Source organism: Lagenorhynchus albirostris, chromosome 14 (genome assembly GCF_949774975.1).
Source record: "Lagenorhynchus albirostris chromosome 14, mLagAlb1.1, whole genome shotgun sequence".
NCBI classification, from domain to species: domain Eukaryota; kingdom Metazoa; phylum Chordata; class Mammalia; order Artiodactyla; family Delphinidae; genus Lagenorhynchus; species Lagenorhynchus albirostris.
This window is the reverse complement of record NC_083108.1, coordinates 52,898,982-52,915,696: the sequence shown is the minus strand read 5'-3', so window position 1 is coordinate 52,915,696 and position 16,715 is coordinate 52,898,982. Positions and strand designations below refer to the sequence as shown.

General features: G+C 36.6%; 1 long non-coding RNA gene across 1 annotated transcript; it reads left to right on the top strand.

The window, feature by feature from the left end:
- The first annotated feature begins 789 nt into the window (after positions 1-789).
- LOC132504288 (uncharacterized) lies at positions 790-9,073 on the top strand. The gene is made up of 3 exons (XR_009534824.1): positions 790-888; positions 2,379-2,466; positions 9,047-9,073. It is a non-coding gene; the product is annotated as an uncharacterized LOC132504288 (long non-coding RNA).
- The last annotated feature ends 7,642 nt before the right edge of the window (positions 9,074-16,715 follow it).

Here is a 16,715-nt window from a genome sequence, read left to right as displayed (position 1 = left end):
TATGCCCCCTGCAGTGGAAGCATGGAGTCTTAACAACTGGACTGCCAGGGAAGTCCCTATAGTTGTCTTTATACTATGTACTTACTCCATTGCTATCTTCTTCCCATTTATATTTCTATTTTACTATGGCCTCTGTGATGAGAAAACCATTATAAATAAATACACTTATTTTCTTAGTCCTCCTCTGTCCCTTTAACCCTTTGGCAGAAAGGAAATCCAATGCTCCCCCAAGGTACAATCTCCTAGGGAGCCAGCACTCCTGAGTTCTGGTTTATTATTTCTCCCCATACTCTATGTACCACCAAGAGGCAGCCATTCTCCTAGCACTCCATCGTTGCTCTTAGGTTCTATACGTTCTTCTGTGTGCAAAATCTTATCCTCTTATGAGGCCCATGCCATGCGCCATACTTCCATCTTGCACTGTTTTTGTCGTCTTCTGATTTAATGGCTACTTTCATAAATCATAGAGGCTTTTGGCCTTTGCTTCTTTGTCTTCCTTCTTCTAACCACTGTTCTCTTTTTCTCTACTCCATGTCCTCCATATATCCTGGGATATTTTAAAGTCCACGTGGAAGATCCTTCTAATGCTATAACTTCAACATTTTGTGACCTCCTCAATATATGCTATGGTGTCCTGTTTAAGAAATCCATTTCTTTCCCAAGGTCATAGCATTTTTTCTTCTATTATAATATTTTATAATTTTGCCTTTCATATTTAGATCTTCATTACACTAGAATTAAATTTTATCTATTTTGAGAGGTAGGAGTCTAATTTCATATTTCTCTATAGGTAGATTCCTAATTGCTGCTCCATTTATTGAAAAATAGATCTTTCCCCAAAGATCTGAAATTCCAGCTCTGTGATAAAGCACATTCCACTGACTATGGGTAAGTCTGTTTCTTGGATCTTTGTTTTATCCCATTGTTTATGCATATCTATGCTTGTATTAACACCACACTGTCTTAGTTATCATAGCGTATGGCACAGCATTATGTTGAGATCTGTTAAGACAATTCTCACTACCTTGTTATTTAACAAACTTTAAAAAAAAATTAGGCCCTTTGCTCTACCATATCAATTTAAAAATCAGCTTTCCAGACTTCATAAACAACCTGTTGAGATCTGTTGAGATTTTACTGGAATGGCATTGAAACTGTAGATCAATTTGGGGAGAGTTGACATCTTTATTATGCTGAGACTCTCAGTCTGTAAACATGGTATAGCTCTCCATTTAGGTTCTCTTAAATGACTATCAATAAAGAGATTGGGATTGACATATATACACTAATATGTATAAATAGATAACTGATAAGAACCTGCTGTATAAAAAGCAAAGTAAATAAAATTCAAAAAAATTGTACTCTAATGTCTTTAATGTGATGTCTCAGTTATATTCCTCTTATATCTTAATAATTTTTTATTGTTCTGCCTTTTCTCTCTCTCTTTCTCCCTCTTTCAAGACTTGCCAGAGATTTGTCAATTTTTTTTCTTTTTCTTTTTTTTTTTTTGGTCTTTTTATAGAATTGACATTTTGCTTTGGTAATTTTATTTATTCTATGTTTGTTTTCTGTTAATCTAATAAAGAGTGCAGAATACACAAGCATACACAGGACGTTCGTATCTTTACTTGCATTTTTATTTTTTTTATCGATGTACTTTCAAAGAGCAAATTTTTTAAAATTTAGATTCAGTTCATGTTCCCAATTATTTTGAAGGTTTTGCTTCTTGTTACCTAGCTAAGGAATCTTTGCTTGCTCCAAGACTGAAGTATTTTCTCCTAGGTATTCTAAAAGTTTTGGAGTTTTAGCTTGTATGTTTAATGTATGTATAATGCATTGTGATTTAATTTTCTTATACAGTGTAAGATAAGAGTCAAGTTTAATTATTTTTTTCTATATGGATCATGTGTTATTCAGGGACTGTGTGGTACAAGGACTATCATTTCCCAATGCACAATTTCTAGTTTCTTTAGAGTGTTCATTGATTTAGATACTTATCTTCATAGCAATACTGTACAGTATTGATTGCTATAATTTTAAATTAAATTTTGAAGTCAGGATCTAACTTTGTTCCTCTTTTTCAAAGTTTATTTACCTATTTTATGTTCTTTGCATTTCAATTTAAATTTTAGAATTAGCTTGTTAATCTCTATGAAAAGCTTCATGAAGTTTCGATTGGAATTGTGTGAAATCTATAGATCAATTTGGGGAAAACTGTATAAGAGTGGAATTATTCATGATGCTTTTCCTATTATGCCTATTCCTATAAATCATTAAATGTATTTAATATTACTGTTTTAAATTCCTGGTATTTGTTCTGTGTGCACAGATAATACACAAATTCCTTATATTTGGGCCTTGTGCTGTGTTTGCTACAGGGCTTGGTGAAAGCTACCGTGTTCGCTACTGGGCGTTGTTAGAGAGTGAATGCTTAACTGTGGAACACCATGCAGTTGCCCATGCAGCGTAAGTTTTCTGTCATGAACTGGATGTTATCTTACTCAGTAAGCCATACAGGTGGGTATAAGCAGTAGCAATTTATCACCAACTGGAAAGGCTGTATGAAAGGCAATGAACTCAGAACTACATTATGCGATGGGTGCCTCAGACTCCTTCAGTACCATTCCTGTTACATTGCCTCCTCTCTCTCAGTCTGTCATAGGAAGTAGCTTATGACCAGGTAACAGAAGAAGAAAAAACTCGGTATAGTTTGAAAATAAGTAGGTCTGCAAGAAATGCTGGTACCAACTGAAAGTGGGTGACTACAGCATTATAGCTCAACTCAGACATGATGCTGAAGGATAGCAGTAAAGGAAACATTTTCCCATTGGCCAAAATTTGGTTAGATTATCTGGAGTGAGTTTCCAGAATATATATCTACAATGTTTTGAGGGAAGTTGCTAAGACTTTGACTGATGTCAACCAAAGCAAAAAAAAAAACAAACAAACAGTACAGAAGGCTGCAAGTAAGAAAATAATTTATTTGGAGTCTTAAGAATTGCAATTTGGGAGACACAGATCCAGGTAAAACTGAAAACGTGTTCCAGGGAAGAGATAGAGTCAGGGCTTATAAATTTCAAAAACCATGAGGCTCTACTCTGACACAAGAAAGGAAATATTTGTCCTTAAGAGATGGCTGTCCCGTGTTGTTTTGGGGTAAGGGTCTGATAAGCAGATAAGCTACCTTGAGTTATCTTAGTATAAGGGTCCGATGAGTGTCTTGAGTTTCTGGAACATTGTGCAGATGTTCTGGCTGCCTGCCATAAGAAGATAAGTGATCAGAAGGTCAGATTCCATCCTGCTGAGATGTGCATAAGTCCCACTTCCTCAGTGGTCTCAAGGCTCCATTTCAGAGCACTCTCTTAGCATTTTGATTTTCCTTTTGCACTGGATGGTCGGGGACTTGGAAGGAACAGGATTGTAAGATGGGTAAAAAGGAAGTCTGGGGGAGAAGCAGGTAGATAGATGGGTCACTTGGAGTTGGCACAGTATGAAGATATTTGTGCCTCATGTGAATACCAAAAAAGGGTATCTTAAGGAGGCTGTTAATAATTAAAAGGACAAAATGAAGCACTCTGAGGATGTCAGTCAACCACTTTCATCAGCCCACCCAATGTTTGCATAATAGGCTCATGAATGATGTGTCACGGTGGCAGTGATGCATGAGATCTACAGCACAGTCTTCCTTTTCCTTTACCTGACCTGGCTACCACTACTGATGAGTGTCTAACTTGCTAACAGTAAATGCTATTGAGCCCCTAATATGGCACTGTTCCCAGGGGTACCAGCCAGCCACCTGGTGGGTGATTGATTACACTGATTCATCCTCACTGGGAGAGACAACGTATCCTGCAGGTGGATCTGTCTTCCCTGCCACAATGCTTCTGCTAGCACCACATCCATGTGCTCACTGAAGGCCCTGGCCACCATCCGAGTGTTCCATAGAGTATTGCTGCTGATTAAGGGGTTTATATCATAGCAGAGAAAGTGCCAAGGGAATGTGTTACTACCTCAAATTACCTGGGCAAACAAACGTAGGGAAAGACATTAAATTTTATGTCTAGAAAGAACTTCTTTTTGTGACTCGCTTTGTCTCCTTAAGCAATTCACTGAACCACTCTGGGGTCAATGTCAATTTATTTATACTCAAAATTAGGTAAATAATGCCTACACTCATGACAAATGAAATGTGCCTAGCACATAGGTACACAGTAGTTGCTGGCTGAGTAGAGAATGTAAGCATTTAAACCTTCAGTTTATGATATTGACTATAACAGTGTATTTCCTGTGGGATCAATACGTTACTGATGTCAGATGCCATCCAGCTTGCTGTCCAAGCCTAGGAAATGCCTCCATCTGAATCATCACTGCTCTGTATTGTTTTCAGCATGTTGTTCAGGTCAGGTGACAGAGGAAACAACATTAGTTCCAAAATCTTAATCCTCTGATTGGCATATAATTTTTTATCCTGGAAAGAATTTTTCATATAATTGGTGCTAGACTGTACTTTGGGACTGGGATGTTGTGATTTATAACAAGAAAAATTTATACTTGGACTTTGACCCCATTCTATTTTAGAGCATAGAGCTCTAAAACCTTGTAATCTCCTTTATGGGAGCCATAAAGGTATCTTATGTTGTTAATGAGGTGACTTTTGGAAAGCCCTCAGGTAACGAATGCTGCCTTGTTGCCGGGGGAACCAACCCTGTAATCAGACAGCTGGAACTTTCAGAATCCCCCGCCCCCCCCCCCCCCCCCGCCCCTGCACATAACCTCTGGGAGGGGGAGAGGGGCTGAGGTGCAGTCAGTCACCAATGGCCAATGATTTAGTTAGTCATGACTGTGTAATAAAGCCTCCATGAAAACCCAAAAGGATAGGGTTCAGAGATTCTGTGTTGGTGAACTCATGGAGATGCCAGGAGAGTGACGAGCCCTGGCAAGACAGGGAAGCTCCACACGCCTCCCCGCATACCTTGCCCTACATGTGTCTTCCATCTGGATGTTCATCTGTGTCCTTTATCATATCCTTTTATTATAAACTAGTAACTGTAAGTAAATGTGTCCTTGAGTTTGAGTTGCTTTAGCTAATTAAATGAATCCAAAGGGGGAGGAGGTCATGGGAACCTCTGTTTTAGAGCCAGTTAGTCAGAAGTACAGTTTACAGCCTGGACTTGAAACTAGCATCTGAAATCCAAGGAGGGGGATCCTTGCAACCTTCAGTGTATAGCCGATTGGTCAGATGCACAGGTGTTAACTTAGGCTTGCGATTGGCCCCTGAGGTAGAGGGTGATCTTGTGAGACTGAGCCCGTAACCTGTGGAACAGATGCTATTTCCTGGTAGATAGTGTCAACACTGTGTTGAATTGTAGGAAACCCAGCTGGTGTCCTAAGCATTTCTTGGTGGTGTGGGGGGAAAGCCACCCCCCACGCACATTGGAATTGGTCTCTGATCCATTTTAGCAACCAAAAGAATAATTAAACCACTCCTTTGCAAGCTAAATTCAGATATTCTCTGCTAGAGTTCTCTTTGGACCTAGATGTAAATATTTCAAGTAAATACTGACTACATATATGTGTGTATAGGTGTATATGTATTTATATATAATTAATACATATTTGATCAATTATGTATTGATATATATTTGATCAATTGATAATATAATTGATAATTATAATTAATAATGTTATGTATGTGCATATTTAAACATATGTAATATATAGTTGATATAATTATATGAATATCAATATAAGTATATGAAATCTCAAAGTACACAGTCAAACGTACTATTATATGTGGACTTTTGGGGGCCTTAATGGCCTAGACTGGTAGCCGTTTTATACTGATCAAGTATATTTTGGCTTCTGACATTTCCCTTGGTAATGGGGAGACATTCTGTGCCTCTTACAGCTAGAGATGAAAGCAAAAATACAGAAACTCTCAATATACATGTTCTATTCATAAGGACCATAGAGACAAAAAAGCTATTATTTAGTAGTAGTGTTTGATACATAGAGCAGACAGAAGGTGTATTTGACATGACATTGGCCCTTTTTTAAAGCACTGATGTCTTTTAGGCAGGTAACATACCCTTAACTTGTGTGCATTAGGCTAAATCTTTTAATAATTATTGATACAAATGTAAGCAAATTTGAGTTTCATGAATTTTTTCCCCTCATCTAAATGTCTGAAGTACTTTTCAAGTATGTATCCTTTAATAATTTTTCAGGGGAGTACAAAACAGGAATAAGTATAAATATGTATACTGATAAATAAGTATAATATATAAATATAAATAAGTATACAGTAAGTATAAATATGTATAATTAAGTTGAACTCTACAGAGCGTAAATTAATTAAAATTATTTTAAAGTAGTTTGGCAAACTGGTAACTATAACAAATGATAATTTAAAAATAAAATGTTATTAACAAACCATAATTTTTAATAATATCAAATTTGTTCATATTTATTTAAAATTATATTTTATATAAAAATGAGAAAATCATTCTTAGGAGGTGTCTTTGCTACTTACCACAAATATTTCAAGGTTTGGTGATCTACCATAAGTACTGTGCTTCAGATATTTTCACCAACAGAAAAAGCTTTAGACTTGAATTTGGAGATTTATTTCTAATTCCAGGGTTACAGGGACACTTGGACAAATAACAATCTTCCTGGACTTCTTCATTCTTATTTAAAAGCTGAAGGAGTTATATTAAATGAGTTTGAAAGACCCATTTAGCTCTAAAAATGAAAATTATCTGATAAAAAAGTATTTCGGAGTTATGTAGCTCAAGCTAGGAAAAATCGTTCTTAGGAAAATATTGTTTGCATATCTGAATCAACTACTTGCTTGTAAATTTCACTAGTGCAAGATTGTGACATATTTATCTAAGTATGCCAGTGATAAACACGATATTTTATATATATCCGGTGTTCAGTAACTGTGGAATAAATAATTAATGTCATTGCAGGAAAATTAAAACCAGAAAATAATGTTTTTGTTGTGCCTGTCTAAAAGCCTAATCTTTTTATTTAAAAAGGAAACCTAGGTGAAAACACACACACACACACACACACACACACACACACACACACACACACACACACATTTTGTTAAGACTTACAGGATAATGTGAAAAGTTTCAGATGGCAATTGTTAAGTGAAATCATAAAGCCTGTGACATTATAAGTGGTGCAAACATTCAATTAAAACTATAAAACCCAAAATTATAAGATCATGTGTAATATATTTAAAGTAGCAATGTCTTCTAGCTTAATGAAGATTCTTCTTATATTATTAATGAGCTAGACCTTTAGAACCACTTGGCAAGACAGTTTTATTGCTTGCTAATTAGGCTCCACATTTTAAAGACACACTTTCATATAAAATAGAAAAACTCAACTTTTCAGGTATTTGAAAAACAAAGCTAAGTATTTGCCCATTTAGTTATCTTTTTATCCTCCCCACTGCAAGCTAGTTTTCTTGCAATTTACAGATAATGCTGAAAATCAATTTTACCCAAATGTTTTCTTATAAAAAAGCTTTAATTTGGGCCTTTTGTTATGAATGTACATAGTCACTTTTCTTAATACTTCAGTGCTACTGAAATTATGTAATATACTTCCTGTTCTGTTGGAGAGTTGAAACACTAAACATTATATATTTTTGCAGGAAAATATGTCCCATGGTTTTAGGATCAATTTTGATTGGATACCTAATACCAGTTAGGATTTGGTATTGCTGTCTTTCAGGTCCCATTTCCCATTATCGTGATTTGAAAGGTCTCTTCTCTCAGAGAACAATGGCATCTATTACATGTGGGTCTTCCCTGCTAACTTTAACCAAGTTGACTTATCAGCAGGTATTTCTACATTTTCCTGTCTCACTGAAGTCACTGACTCTCTGATGGACTTGACAAGAGAACTTGGTATTATTTGGAAACAATCCCATTATGTATGCCAAGCAAACTACTCTTCTCTCAAACCTTCTAAATTTCAATGACTTAAAAAATAGCCTGAAACCTGAATGTGTTCAAAATTTTTATGGATTTATTTTGATGGTATTTTGTCAAAAATTAAAAAAGGTTTTGTAAAATAAAAGCCGCTAAGTATTTGTTGGAAGATAATTATCCACAGATCTCTCTTGTTTCTACCCGGTTTATGAGCAAGGCACTAACTGCCTTTAATTATGGATTATTTTTTCAAGGATGTTTAGCTAATAGCCCTAGAAATCAGAAGTAGTGTCTCTCCCTCTGGAGCAATGGGTAGGCATGCTTACTGTCTAATGCAATCGAGTTAATGACAATGTCTTCCTCTTACTACTATAAAAATTTGGTTTACCTAAGCTCCGGATTTCTTTCTTATAGCACAACCCACTGTGTGTGCAGATGCCACCTAGTGTCCCTCGCGTACCCTGGGAGAAATTGGAACTTGCAAAATTGGTGGAAAAAATCATGTTACTCTTGCTACTGAATAATAAAAGTTACTTCATCTCTGACTCAGGAAACCCGTGTCTTCTCCTAGAATCCACAAAAGTGTGGCAGCATAACCCACAGTTCAGTTGCACTGCCAGATTGATATCAGGGGAACCAAGAGACAATCAGTCAATTTGATACCCAAAATTATCCATTTGGAGCTGGATCTGTGGTTGAAAGTTTTACTCTCTTTTAGATTGTATGCAACATATTTGTACGAAGTTTCTTCATTATTTCCAACTAAATGTGGAAAATGTCTACAATCAAAAATTTTTAAACCTTCTAAGGCAGAACTAGAATCGGTGATGAGCAGGTGAGGCCAGGAGGCACCACTAGATGAGAGAGACACAGAATTAGGAAGTAGAGACTAGTACAAAACAGACTTTGCCGGCATGACATTTTGCCTGTCTCCACAGAGAGCTTGGAGTCAAAGCCCGTAGGAAAATGAATTTTCAGAAATAGCTAATACCAACTTCAGAATTTCTTGACCTAACAAATTTTGGTTGTTTTTGTTTGTTTGTTTTTGCTTCTGTAGAATTCAAGTGACATGAAACTATCATTGATTGCAGGTAGATGTGGTCAGCAACTTGATTGGGATCAGCTCATGGATTGCTTTGTGGTTCAGAAGTTCTGGAAATGGATGCAGAGGAAATGTCAGACCACAGGTACAAATAAAAAATAAAAGCAACATCTATTAAGGACAAACAAATAAAATAAATTGAAAAATGTTACCACTGCAATTTGCAGCGCCTATAAAAGTAAACTGTTGAATCTGTCTCTAAGATGGAAGCTACCAAAGGCTGATCTTTCATAGGAATGAGCAGGAGACATTTTTTACGGATGTCATTGTGACTTATACTTGCATCCATTTTTACCTGAGAATAATGTTGAGAGAAAGAAATTATGTATGAGACTAGAAACATTTAAATTTCTGGTAGAGGTTTCTATAAAGCAGATTTCATAAAGTATAATGGAACAGGATTTGTTATAATATTCTGTAGTAAAAAATCAAATTTTGCTGCCTTTACCTTGGCTAAATACAGTTGGATTTTCGATCACAGAGAGACATTATAAAGTCTAATTTGCAAGAGGCTTGAGATAATGAATTGAGAAACGGAAAGAAAACTGTGGGGCTACTGACATTTTTTCTTAGCTCTACCACCTTACCTCCAATGTCTCTGCTTAATAAGAAGTGATTTTTAACAAATGCAATGCGGGACTTCCCTGGTGGTGCAATGGTTAAGAATCATCCTGCCAATGCAGGGACACGGGTTCAAGCCCTGGTCCCAGTTCTTAAGAATTTAGCAATAAATTAAGTTCTTATTCTCTTAAGCTGAACAAGAAATCTAGCATTTTTTTTTTCCTGCAGGTAGTGGAATGATGATTCATATATAGCAAGTCATCAGGCCAAAGCACATGTCCTCCTAAATGGAAATCAATTCTGATAACAAAGTCATGTCAGTTTATCCAGAAAGATCCCCTTAGAAGGTATCAATCACAACATCTCATCTTTATAGAAAACTTTAATCTTTCTTTGAGTTTATATTCTTCATATATAACCTCTAGAGCCCATGAGCCACAACTACTGAAGCCTGCACACCTAGAGCCCGTGCTCCACAACAAGAGAAGCCACCACAATGAGAAGGCTGCGCACTGCAACAAAGAGTAGCCCCCGCTCACCGCAACTAGAGAAAGCCCCCTTGCAGCAATGAAGACCCAACACAGCCATAAATAAATAAGTAAGTAAATTTTTTAAAAAGAGCTTTAAAGTATGCAATGCAGGAGATTGGCTGTTTCACCTGATTCTTGGTGATAACCACCTTTTCCTTCCTTTTTTTTTGATCAAGTGTAATTTTTTGTTATGCTTTTACCTCCACATGCCAAATTTCTAATTTAGTAAATTAAATATGTTCTCATCCACAATTTCCTGATTCCAACCCTGTACAAAAAAAAAAAGGAAAAAAAAGTAAAAGAAGAAAGAAAAAAGCAAAGAAAAATCTGCCAAGATAGAATTAAGAAGGAGAGATGTTGGTCAAATTATGGATTCTGCTATCTCTAATCTGCTAAGTCTCTCTAGTGAATATTTTATTTCAAACGTATTTTTCATTTTTAGACTTTCCATTTTGTCTTTTAAAAAATTTTTATTTAACTAAAGATATTTTATATCTTTTGATTCATCACAAGCCTTTATATTTTTTACATCTTTGGGAATGGTTATAGTAGCTATTTTAAAATCCTGTTAATTCCAATATATGATTCACTCAGACCATTGATTTTTATTTTCTGTATATCATTTTATTGATTTGTCAGCTGTCAACTAATCTTGAATTGCATGTTGGATATTATGATACTTAAGTTACGAGGGCACTGGATTCTGTTATTTTTCTGTGATGAATGCTATTTCATTTGACTTATCAGGCAATTATATTGATTAGACTTAAACTGTAAGCTCTGCTTTTCAGATAGCAGCTCTGATCTGAGTTTAGATCTGTTGTTAGCTGGTGGCTTTGAGTTCACTCTGGACGTTTATTATTCTGGGGTCACTCACAGATTTAGGTAGATCAAATTTGGTGACCACAGTCTGGCTCTTTCCCTTTGGGGGTTACTCTTTCTCGAATGCCCTTGTTTTCCTGGATTTATTCTTCTGGAACCCCAGTCAAGAATGACAGTATTTTTCCACCAATGCTCTCATTAGCCCACATGCCTGGAAAAAAAAGTTGTGAATGCACAACATGGAACTTCTCTCCTTTATTTATGTACTCCTTACCAGAATTGTCCGCGATCCATTTAACTCTTCTGTGTGATGAGGAAGCTATCTTTTTATAATGACCAGGACTTAGTAGCTGTTATTTGAAAGGTCTTTCCAGTAGGATCTTAACCATAATCAGAAGTGAAACTTCTAGATATTTTAATATAACCTGTTTTGTTACCAGTATGTTAAAATTATTCTGTACTTTCTATTTTGATTTTCTATTTTACTCAAGATTTTTTAATAATTACATTTACCCTTTTAAGTAATTAAATTAGTCCTTCCTTTATCTTCCTACTTCCTTTTGATAACATCTAGTTTATTGTTCTGTTGTCAGAGAATACATTATGTACTATTCTACTTTTTGGAGCTTGTCCATGTGTTTGTGATATCAGATCAATTTCTTAAATTTTCACAATAATTGAAAAGAAGTTAATTTTTCTTATTAGTATACATAGGTTGATATATATCATTGGTATACCTAGGTTGATATATATTATTTATTATGTTTGTCTCTCAAAATCCTTATATTTTGGTTACTCAATCTCTTCTGACAGATGTAACTGAATATTTTCATTTTACATAATATTTCTGTAGATTTCTATTATATTTTCTCATTGTTCCTATTTAAATATTCTCATTGATACATCATCTGTCATGTACATTTATGACAGATATCAAATATATTATTATTTTTAATATAACATTTGGAAATTGCCTGAAGTCCACTTTGGGTGCCTGGAAACTGCTGGGTGGCAGTGCTGTTTAAGAAGGGCTACCTGAGCCTGGTCCAGAATCCATGGGAGCCTGTAGTTCTGGTTTCTCCCTTGTGGCTCTTTCTTTCTCTCTTACCTTCTATCCCAGGCATGGGGTCCACTAGATACCCTGAGCAGCTCTTAGCTCTGCATTTATGGCATTATTTTGGTCTTCCCATTTCCAGAAGGGCTCCCAGGCAAATGTGTCTCTCCCACTAGGCAGGACAATGTTTATTTCCTGGGGCATATGAGACTGGGCCACCAGAATGGTTCTGGCTTCTAGATTTGGGGTGACTCAAATTATGCATGTAGACAAGGGTACCAAGAAAGATGTTTGCCAGGTGCCCCAGGCACCCTAGGGGGCATCCAGCTCTTAAGCCCCTTGATTAACTGTCAATTGTATTGTCTTGAACATGAAGAGCATAAAAAATAGAAGGGAAAGAGAAAGGCAGTCTTTGACAATAAAACTTGCAATACAAAACTACTTTTGTTCTTAAGAATTTAGCAATAAATTAAGTTCTTATTCTCTTAAGCTGAACAAGAAACTAGCATTTTTTTTTTCCTGCAGGTAATGGAATGATGATTCATATATAGCAAGTCATCAGGCCAAAGCGCATGTCCTCCTAAATGGAAATCAATTCTGATAACAAAGTCATGTCAGTTTATCCAGAAAAATCCCCACAGAAGGTATCAATCACAACATCTCATCTTTATAGAAAACTTTAATATTTCTTTGAGTTTATATTCTTCATATATAACCTTGTTTATGCGATTTTGCCCAATAGAGGTTTCCAAATGGATAAATTGTGAAGGATGAAACACATTATCAGAATGCACTGTACATTTTCCCTGTGATAAATATATATATATATATATATATATATATATATATCCCTTAAGAGGTGATACACTCAAATCTTGGGGAATCAAAAGGAACTTCTGGATGCATTTATCATAAATATCTGAGATTTCAAAAATTATCACAAATAGTCACAAAAAGGGAAAATCTAGGATATCTAAAGCAGCTCTGCAGGAAGGATCAGACAAGATTCACTGCTCAGGAGAGGCAGGAATGGGTCTTGGTAGAAAGCGTTTCCTGACGGTTTTGCCAAAAGTCGAAGCTCGTTTTGCTCTTCAGGACCTTGGATCATGCCCACTGCTCTTAACTGAAAACAAAGCACAGAACTCTTCAAGTCTTCTTATTTGGTGGGATATTCTTTTTTAATCTTTAAAAAAAAATTTTATTGGAGTATAGTTGATTTACAATGTTGTGTTAGTTTCAGGTGTACAGCAGAGTCAATCAGTTATACATATATCCACTTTTTTTTTTTAGATTCTTTTCCCTCATAGGCCATTACAAAGTATTGAGTAGAGTCCCCTGTGCTATACAGTAAGTCCTTATTAGTTATCTCCTTTATACATAGTAGTTGTATATGTCAATCCCAACTGGTGGGATATTCTTAAATTCATCTGAACCAAATTGGAATCTCAGAAAGAGAGAAAGCAATAACCAGAAAAACATTATTGAAAGCATAATTTCATTTTTGTGTGGAAACTGCAAAAACCACCAGCATGCTTTTGCCAGCAATACCTGTCATAATTTTCCTTAATGTACTTAACTATCATGAAAGAATATGTAAATGACAGTTCTCATTTTACATTTTAGTTTCTACCTTAGACCATCATGTCAATTGCCATAATCCCCAAATAGCTGCTTCATAAGATAAATTAAAAATTTTAAAGATGAGTCTTCTGTGCCAAAAGCTTAATCATCTTCCAATCCCCCCTAAGTCATGAACAGTTAACCCTCTGAACGTATAAAAGCAAGGTTCTCCATACCCCTCTCTCCCTTCACCCTCTGTCTGTTGACATTGTCTGATAACCTCTTTTGTGCTAGGGATTAACCACATAGCCCAATGGGGCTCCAGTGGTGGAAAAAGGAATACTTTTTTCCTCATTGACTCCTTTATCTTCCCTCAGGGGGACATTCAGTTGTCAAGGTCTCTACTTTTCCTTTGTTTTCATCCCTCATAATTTAGCTAGTTCTCCCTGAGGCAATCATCTTCTCACACAACAGCATCCTCTTGGACCCGTTCCTCGTTTCCGTCCCCCTCAAACTTCACTCAGTTCACAGAGTTTCTGATGCCCTCCTGCCTGTCCAGAATCTGCTGAGCCTGCTCTTGAGACAGAGAGCCCCCTGGAGACCATAGGTGCCCTCTAGGCCAGTACTGTCCAGAAGAACATTCTGTGATGAAGGATGTGTTCTTTAATATGTATGTGGCCATTGAGCACTTCAAGTAGGTTCATGTGATGGAATAAATGAATTTTTAATTTTATTCCATTTTTAATTTAAGAAATAAAGGAAAATTTAATTTTTATTAAAGTTAAAATTTAAATTAAATAGCCACATGTGGCCTCCCCGCTATTGTATTGGACAATGCGGCTTAGACTGTGGTCTAAATCCTGAGCGGCAGAAGGAGCTTGTTGTCAGGACTACTTCACAGTCTCATTCTTTACACTGATGATCCCAGGACTGTAGGAAAGTTAGGGCATCTCCCAGGACAATGCCTTTCCTTTGCGCCTCTGAATGTCATCCACCAAATATTAGCACGCCCGCCACTGAATTGCAAAATTGAGTCAATTCTCTTTGGAGATTTATGCTTCTTTATGTAAATCTTTATCTCTTCTAAACTATTTTAGTCAACTTAGTATTAAGGAAACTTTCAGACACTTTGATCTTCAGTTTATCTTAATAGCTTTTTCTTCCCCCTATTGAAATGTCTATTTGTCACAGCTACCTTCCCCTCCGTTGAAGGGCTTTCTAATTCTCTTGACTTTTTTGCGTGTTTTCTGAGGTCTAGATACAACTGGAAGTAACATCAGCAGCATTTGGGAGACCAGGTAGCCACAGGTGTGGACATGTGACCTTGCCAGCTAGTATATGCTCTTCTCTTGTGTTTCCAACTTAAGCTACCCACAGCTGAAGGTGAGACCATTCCGAAAGGGTAAGGTTACTGATTTTTATTGACATTAAAAAATCCAAGTATGCATCTCTTATTCTTAAAGGTAACCAGATATACTGGCAAATGTATATCTGTAGTTCAGACTACAATTAGAGAGTCTACATTCTTCTCAAACACGCATTAATCACTTGCCAAAAATGATAATATATTAAGCCATAGGGCAAGCTGCAACATATTTCAGTAAATCAAATATTATACCAACCACGTTATCTCAGTACAGTGTTACTAAGTTAGAGATCAACAAGGCAAAGATAACAAAAGAGTCCATATGTTTGGAAACTTATAAATAGGCATCTCGATAACAGATCAAAGAAGAAATACTGGGAATTTTTTTTTTTTGCTAGCTCCAAATCTATTTTAGTTTCTGTCACATTTCCTCAAGTCTAAAGGCTTGCTTTTAAGCTTGGGAGGGCATTTCTAGCATGGCCTCAGTGTTGCAAGCACAGCATACATTTAAATAGCCTCATGATGATTTCTAGAGCTTTCTTCCTGTGCAGCTGCCTAGGTGCTTCAGCCACCGGAACAGCCACTGACCTCTCTTTCCTCAGTTCAGGACGACAGCTCCCTCTGCTTGGTCTCCTGTGCTTGAGCTCCCGCTGGGAAATGCCTCCAGGCAGAAAGCTATTCCTGGCTCAGCCGATTTCTTTCTCTTCTTTTAGGGGACACAGTCCTGTGTTACCTGTGGTAAAGTGTCTGAAAATAGTTGGTTTATATATTTGTATTATTATGTTATAGATTTATTTTTATATAAAAATTATGTATTTTATCCTGTTTTCTAGCAGTTTGTGTATCCAGTTACATCACTGCTGAGGCCTTTCCACCTCTGCGTGCTGCTCAGGGTCTAGGGCACCTTCCCTCTCACTCCCATCTTGTCCTCCTGTCTTCTTCTCTCCTCCCATCCTGGGCAAGCTAATTAGCCTCCTCAATGTGCTCAGTATTTTACAAAAGGAAGAAAAAGCACCAAATTATTTCAAACTGTCCCTGCTATCTGTCCAAAAAGTTGCTGAGTAAAGGTCTTTCAAAATTGCCTCTGTGTGTGTGTGTGTGTGTGTGTGTGTGTGTGTGTGTGTCTACTGGCAGAGGGCCACATAAAGGGAGAAGAATCTAAATTGAGATTTTAATACAGTATTCTGGCTAAAAACTCTGTAATTAACTGCATGAGTAATTTAATCTCTCTCAGCACAGAACATTTTGGACTATTATGCACCTGTCATAATTAATTTTATGTGTCAACTTGACTGTGCCAGAGGATGCCCAGGTATTTGTTTAAACATTATTCTGGGTGTGTCTGTGAGGGGCTCTTCTGAATTAGATTAACATTTGAATCAGTAGACAATAAAGCAAACTGCCCTCCTCAATGTTGGGCACCACAAACAATTCATTGAAGGCCTTGATAGAACAGAAAGGCTGAGTCAGGGCGAATTTATTCTCTCTCTGCTTGACTGTCTTCCTGCAGGACATCAGGCATCTCCTGCCTTTGCACTCGGACTTGGAACCATACAATCAGCTCTCCTGGGTCTCCAGCGTGTTAACTGCAGGTCTTGGGACTCTCAGCCTCCATAATCATGTGAGCTAGTTCCTTATAAGAAATCTCTAAAACTTCCTATTCCTATAGGTTCTGTTTCTCTGGAGAATTCAGACTGATAGTGTGCCTTATTAAGTGATTTCAATTCCATAAAGTCTTTTGAATTTACTATATTCTTAATACTTT